Source organism: Mastigoproctus giganteus, chromosome 10 (genome assembly GCF_048544385.1).
Source record: "Mastigoproctus giganteus isolate SK-2022 chromosome 10, ASM4854438v1, whole genome shotgun sequence".
Classification (NCBI taxonomy): domain Eukaryota; kingdom Metazoa; phylum Arthropoda; class Arachnida; order Uropygi; family Thelyphonidae; genus Mastigoproctus; species Mastigoproctus giganteus.
The window spans coordinates 212,961,189-212,969,182 of record NC_143584.1 but is presented as its reverse complement, the minus strand read 5'-3'; positions in this window follow the sequence as shown (position 1 = coordinate 212,969,182).

The window sequence follows — 7,994 nt, the reverse complement described above, 5'->3', positions numbered from 1 at the left end:
AACAAACGGACCGTAACCCGTCAGCATCGTCTGGTGCATCGTAAAAGACTAATTTTGCTATTGGTTATGTGCGGTGCGTCGTGAATTAAAGTCTTCTGCACAAATCAAACACCAAAAGATACGTGACACAATTCATTGAACAGTATTTTTGTTTCAGTCAGATTATAATTAAGATATCAGATGGGAGTTTAACTAAATGGAATGTTGAGGTCAAATAGGGCGGGGACAAGTCAAGGAAATCAAGAATAAATATACTCACTGGCCAAAAAATTAGAAACCTTTTGCAATTGGCTTCAACAGATAATTCAACCTACGGTATGCAAATGTAGGTATGATCATAACTGTAAATACTGTAGGCTTTCCTGGAGCTTCTTAAAGGATCATGGGCAGGACAGATGATCTTTCCAATTAGCAGAAGCTAAAACTCTGCAGCGGAAGTTGAAGAACCTGGTATTCCGCAGTCGTTTGCCTATTTCTGAAACTGAAATATTCGACTGGAGTGGTACCGCCAATGCCAAGACTGCTTTGTGGAACAGTGGAAAAAGATCACGTGGTGTGATAAGTCTCGGCTTCCACTCTTTTGCACCATTGGTTGGATGAAAGTGCGACAAAAACCTCATGAATCAATGCTTCCAGACTGTTTCGTGTCCACCATTCAAGCGACTGGAGTTGGTATCATGGTCTGGGGTATGTTCTGTTGGTTCATACTGTTAGAAGGTCGTGTTACCTCCAGTGAATATATATATGTCTTATCAGACCAACTTCACTTTTTACTCTGATGGCAATTGATTCTTTCAAGATGACAATGCAACTATCCATCGTGTGAAAATTGCATGCGAATGGTTTAAGGAACATTCCCAAGATTTCCAACATCTACTTTGACCGCTTAATTCTCCAGTTGTGAATCAATCGAATTGAGGATATTTATCAGCAATTACCTTAGCTGACAAATATCCTGATGGAAGAATGGTCAAATCTGGAGATAGACATCCTCAGCCATCTAGAGGAATCCACGGATTTGTCAAGGCGGCTATACCGGGTGTGGGTGGGAGGGCGATTCTACCAACTGAGCTACTCAGGGGCCTGATGGAAGAATGGTCAAATCTGGAGATAGACATCCTCAGACACCTAAAGGATTCCATGACGTATGTGGGGTGTAATTCTGACAAAACGCTGTCATAAAGGTTTCTAACTTTTTGGCCAGTGAGTGTACAAATCAAGGGTCCCCAAATTGAAGATGACGCACATTGTAAACTCGAAGATTAATTGGATGCAAATGAATTTTATATCGATGACCTGAAAGGTTTCAAAAAATATTTTTCCCGATTTTTTTCTTTTCTTTCTTCATCTGCTGCTTTTTCGACCTGGTTTTCTTCCTTAAAGGAAGTGACATTTAATATTTGACCTTGAGCCACCATGTAGTGGCGTTTTGCGTGTGAAATTGCTTCCTGTTCATTATCGCGCGTGATCGATAAATCGAAAGATAGAAAGAAAAAAAAAAAAAACCTGGGTTTTATGGAAACATAGCGTTTTATCGTGAGGTTTGCATCTTGGGGGTGGGGGGAGGGAAGCAAGACTTAATTTCCGTGCAGAATTACTTTTTTCTTTCCATCTTAAAATCATTAGCCGTAATGGAAAAGTAAGAAAAGTTTGAGGTGAGCAGAAATAATCAAAGAAAATTGGCAGGGGTGATTAGGGTTAGTGGAAATACTTAATCCTATGAATAAATTGCTTAACAATGTCGTATTTGCATACAGAGTGATTGAAAACAACAGATCTTATGAACACGGATCCGAACCCACACTTGGAATGAACTCTAAATTAAAGGAGCTTCATATTTGTCTATTCTTTTTCCTATGATGATATACACTCAGTGATCATTCAATTGTTGCTCAAGGCCAATGTGGCTAAGGCATTGCGTCAAAGAATGGTATCCAACGAGTCAAACTACCTCCCGCCGACAGAACCGAAAAGGATTATGCAAGGTGGATGTCCGTGGTGAGCGAAGGGTGTTGTTGTTGTTGTTGTTTGGTTTTTAGGAGCATTAGCAACTAAGGCCATATTGCTCCAGGATATGCGGTGGTCAGTCCCTGACCTTTCCGCATCCTCCGTATTTGGTGGTGACGGGCTCGAACCCCGGTCTAATCAAGAAGCGTGTACTACACACTGCTGCTCCTTCCCACCTGGCTACGGAGGCGCCGCGAAGGGTGCAGTGTGTGGACAATATCCCAAATGAAAATTCGTCGCATACGCAGACGTATGAGATTCCACAGCAGACAACCAAAGAGACACCATCTCCTCACTGCTGATCCTCATCAACGGTGAATGCTGTGGTGTCAATAACAAGATGGTTGGACAGTGGAGGATTTGAAATGAGTGTGCTGGTCGGGGGAGTCCAAATACCTGGTGCAACACGCCGATGGATGCTTTGGTGTGCGGCTCAAGCAACAAGAGTCCATAGATCCAGAGTTCATATTGACCACTATGCATCCAGGTGGCGATGGTTGCTTAATATGGGACACCTTTTGCTGGGAACAAGGACCTCTGGTAGGCATGGAACAACGTTTCAGTAATAAGGTCTGCCGGTAGGTCTTAGGAGACCATGTGCACCCTGCCATGTTGCATTCTTTTGCACACAAAAAACGGGATCTTCCAAGACTATAATGTACACGAGTGGTTCGAGGAACACTATGAAGATATCACCCATCTTGATTGACCTCTAAATTCGCCTGACCTCAATCCAGCTGAACACCTGTGGGATGTTTAGGAACGGGAAGTGAAGTCCATGGACAAGCAATTGCCATCTATTCGGACACTGAAGAAAGCCTTGTGGCAGCATGGCTGCACATCCCTACGGATGCCTTCAGACTTCTAGTGGAGTCAATGCCTAGCTGTTATCCGTGCGAACAGTGGCCCAATTATTAGACAGGTGGTCATAATTCAGTGATCACTCAGTGTACGCACATTGAGTTGGCTTTGAGTTAGCAACACCGACCTAATACATCGTGGGGCCACCTTTTGCCCGCAATACAACCAATTCTTCCTCGCAGACACCCACTTTGAGCCTTTACCAGCGTCACAGACCAGTCCATTCCTACAAAAGGGGGATGTTGCTAATACAAAGCCAACTCTTGGTAGTAATGATTTTCCTAATTCTCGTCTGCATCGTCACCTTACCACGCCTACTTAGCACGAACGCCCTGAGTACGTTTGACCTTGACCGATTAGAGATTTATAGCTAATCATAATGGAGTACAAAGTTTGTAATTTTTTTTATGACACCCTGTATACTTTTAATTCCAATAAGCAAACGACATCTAATTTACATCTGCGTTGGGTCGAGTTTTCTTAAGTTCCGATACAAACTTGGATTTCTAAGATTTCCTAGTTTACCTTAAGTTTAATTAGTTTGTGGCGTTTGTAATCAGCCATTCAACCACGTAAATGAAATGGAACGCCGAATAACTGGAACGTCCCCTTCATTGAAAGTAATTGCAAACCCGAGTGCGCAGACGTATAATCACACCAAACAGGTCGATGAATGGATCTTAGGAAGAGCAACCTGGTGGTGAGTCTCAGAGAAATTATAGATTACTACGCGCACGACTGTAATTTTCTTCATCCGGGATTTTTGTTTTAGATGCTGGAAATTGAGGACGTCATCAAAGACATCATTCTTCCAAGATTAATTTTGGTCTTGTGGTTCTAAGAAAGTCGAAGTTTTATAATCTACTTCCTGTAGTCGATTAATGGATATTCTTAAGATTGATGTAACCTCAGAAGTGGGGTCCTCCCGAGGAACTGTTGTGGCCACCAACAAAATCCTCCAACTGCATCGATCATATACTATACGAGCAGCATCCCAAAATGTCACGCCCAAAAGTTCACTGATCCCATCCTTCCACCTAGTTGCAAGTCTTCCTTTAACAACAGTTTTTGGAGTTGGTTTTGTTATGATCTCGGTGGTATTTGCAATACTATGTGAAGGTATGGAGACCTCATCTGTAAAAAGACATTGAGCATCTTGAAAGGGCCCAAAGATGGGCACTCGCATGGTGAGATAAAGAATTGCCGAACTAGGAGCCATAATTTCAAATTACAGGGGTTGATGTTTAGATTAGATTGTAGAAAGTTTTCTTTTAGTTAGCGAGTTGTTGATTACTAGAAGGGATCCTTCTAGTAATCAACTTCTACTTTTTACTTTTCCTTCGGCCGGCGCAGCAAAAGCCTGTAGCTCCCTTGTGCTATAATGTAAATACTTATACTGTGCAGCCTATACTAATAAATATAAAATTAACCAACTGTATTTTGCGAGTCTCGATTATCCGAATCCCGATTATCCGAACATCCTCGATAAACTGCGGTTCGGATAATCGGGGCAGTCGGATAAGAAATAATTTTGATGTTCAAATAATCGAGTTTATTATTATTAGTTGTAGTAGTGGCTTATGATGCAAGAAAACAAGATGGGACGAATCCTCTCCATTGCACCAGCCCTAACGTCCAAATTGGAAATCTTAAATAAACAATGATCTTTAACCAAAGTGACAGGCAACCCTATAATCATCCGAGTTGTAAAGGTGAGACTTCCTAAAACTGAAATCACACCCACGTAAAATATCAATAATCAAAGCGTCCACTGATTGACAAATCCCACGTGGGGATTCTCTTTCCCCCTCTATAATCCATCATCTCGAAAGGTCAGCCTCCATCATTTGTCCAATGATATGATTAGTGGTAGAGAAAATAAAGCACTCTCTCTTGAGGAGAAATCCTTTGCCAACAAGGAGAACAAAAAAGAAAACACATTTTTAAAAGAGGAAGGATGGAAAGATCCCTACTTATTGGTACAGAGAGAGAGAGAGAGAGAGAGAGAGAGAGAGAGAGAGAGAGAGAGAGAGGATGTAAATTGGCTCCTAACTGGGTCACACTAAGTCCAAGAAGCAGGTGGAGGAAACTTTATACATATTATTATGCCATAATGATGTTTACCACTTGGCCAGCGTTCCTCTCCGAATTAGTGGATGGATTAAGTTAAAAGATAATGGAAGCCATTTAGAGCACTCAGCATCCCTTGGCCAGCTACGTGGCAAAGCGTATCCAGAATTGGCAAAGTGCCAATTTCTCTTCTCTCTAACTTCCTCTTTAATAATTACAAATGTTTCTTGTATTCAATACACACTTCCACATTTTTCTCCTTTGTCTTGGAAAATGAAGAGAAAGAAGACGAATGAGAATCTTGTGCACGACGTCTGCTTTAGAAATGAACGAAAAAGCAGAGGAGAAAAAGAGAGAAAGAGAGAAAAAAATAATAAATAAATATTTAAGGTTGTATAAGTTAAAAGTTAACAAATTTTGTTGTTCGCTCTCTCGATCCTCTAAGGAATGACCATTTTTATGCCACTCGCTCGATGATTCTCGCGTTACCATGGCAACCGCAGTAGAGTTGGCTCTCTACACCTTTTGTGACAGTGAGAATGTAAACATGGCAGTTGGATCATGAAATACAGTAATGGACGCTAGTTAGGCATCTTTTCTATTTAAATATTGTAGAAAGGGAATGCAGTGTTCTTATTGGTTGTTTTAAATTTACAACATCAATTTTAAATCCTTAGGGGGGTGTTTCGTGATTTATTTAGATGTACGCGCTAATTAGGAACTCCAAGATGCTATTGATCGTAGTTAATTCTCAAACTTTACAGATGGATGCCCCTGCACGTGTTGCATCCTTGCACTACTGCCGTGTACTGCAGGCTGGCCAACCGATTTTATTTATTTATTTATTTATTCATTGTTTTCTTTTAAAGAGTCAATCTTTTTTTTTTCTTCTTCTTCTTCTTTTACGCTTCTGGATTTCTTTGTTAAATTTCCAGCCTACATTACCTTAACTTTTTTTTCTTTGTATATATGTAAAAAAAAAAAAAAAGAATTAATTTCATTTATTGTTTTTATCACACTATTCTGATTTTCTTTTACTTTATTTTTCTTTTTTTTTTTGAAGATATTCATCGAGGAATTGGAAAAAGAAAAACATTTTTTCTTTCTCGGTATCTAGATGGATTAAACAAACAGTCCTTGTTGTACACAGTTTAATTCCATATACACTAAACAACCAAAAGTTGTTGAAAATCTCACTAATTCCAGGAAACTTGTTTGTACATATGAGCTTTCAAGAGCTTTCTTCAGACGTGGAAACAAGAAAAAATCACAAAGGGCTAAGTACGGTGAATAAGGGGGATGTGGAAGAACATCGGTACCTATGGCAGTGACTACTCCGGAAAGTACTGACATGCGTACTTCAATCAGGGAGACGGCCTCTAGCGGTAACCTGTATCAAAGTTCTTTTTATAAAAAATCGAAAGATACGATTGGAGTGGTGGCAACGCCAAGAAGACTGGACTCTGGAACAGTGGAAAAAGATCACGTGGTCTAACGAGTCTCGATTTACACTTTTTTTTTTGCACCAGTATGATCAAAACTGCAACCTCAAAAGACAGTAGATGACAAGACATCGTAGGGACCTTGCTGTTAGAGCCAGTCTGTTTCGGTTGACGTGGCCCTTAGGCGATCTTGGTAAACTCTTCTTATAATGATTCCAGTCTCCTGAAACTGCTTCCATAGTGCCGAGAGGACACTGCATGACACATTAAGCCAACAAGCCACCTCCTGGTCCAATGCCCACCATCCCAAAGAATCATCTAACGATGGCATGTCATTCTGAGTACTGGAGATGTGGCTATTCCACTGAGGAAGCCAGAGAAAAACGGGAGTGATGTGGTTGGAACCAGTGTTCCCTTGTATATGTATGAATAATTTGCATAATGGTTCTATAAGTTGGTGGATTTGCATTCCAAGATGCCTATTATATTCATGAAGAACATTTTGTTCTGTTAATTTTTTCGAGCAGTGTATTAATATACTCTCAACAGAAGATCTACACGGTTGTTTTGAATACTATGCATAATATATTATACAGCGGCTGAAATATTTAATTAGCGCATGCGCCGAGAGATTCATTTTCAGCTCTGCAGAAACAGAGCCACATTAACTAAAACATTTCAGGGCGCGCTGTGCTCTTGACGATAATAACTTGTGACAAGATGAATCGGGTTTCTTCCGTAGTTAAAAGTCGCTCAGGTAGCGGAAAATATTTGCAAAGGTCAAGGATTGTGCGTGGATTGTGAAAAGCCCCCGTCCGCTACGTCAACGGTAATGGCATATACGGAAAATGGTAACGCACCGGCGAAATGTCTTTCAATACTCATTTCGGGTAATCTGTAAACACCCACTTGGCGCATGCGCTCTTCACTTCAGTCGACAATATGGAAATCGCCTGCGAAGTACATTTCGCGCTTTTGTTCAAAGTTCAGACGAAGAGTGTCGCGAAATTGCCAACTGGCCCCCTTTACGGTAAGGGGCTGTTATTTGGTAGGAGGTGACGTTTGAAGCGAATTGTCTCTTGTCTTCTGATTTCCAATTACGACGACTTTGGCTACTAAACCGAGTCGTATTCGTGCTTCGACGGAGTGTGTCCGTCTGATGCTACGGTATCTTCTTTCCGCCTGCGGGAAGTAAGACCAAACCCCCCCCCCCACTCAGGGATGGCTTGCGAGGTGAATTGGCGAGTATTATGAAAATTGAAATGTGGTCAAAGGGGAACAGGCGGAGTGAAATACGTGTGCTGAGATCGATTTTCTGTTTGCTGGATGAAAAACCCGAGTTACCGGGAGAAAAAACACGCTGCCCTCTCCTGAGACCGACTAACTCAGCTACGTTGTGAAAAAAGGCCCATAAAAATTCCTCCCCTAATCGACAAGACTCGAACTCGGGTCTTTTGAACCCGGTGTGGGAAGAATGGCGATTCTACCCACTGCGCTACCCACGGGGGCGCGTAGGTATGTGAGTTTTGTGGTTAACGTTTCTGGGGGTGTGGATAACTGGGAAGGAGTGTTGAGATGGATATTTGCTTTTACTCCTCAAGCGTGGGCAGATTG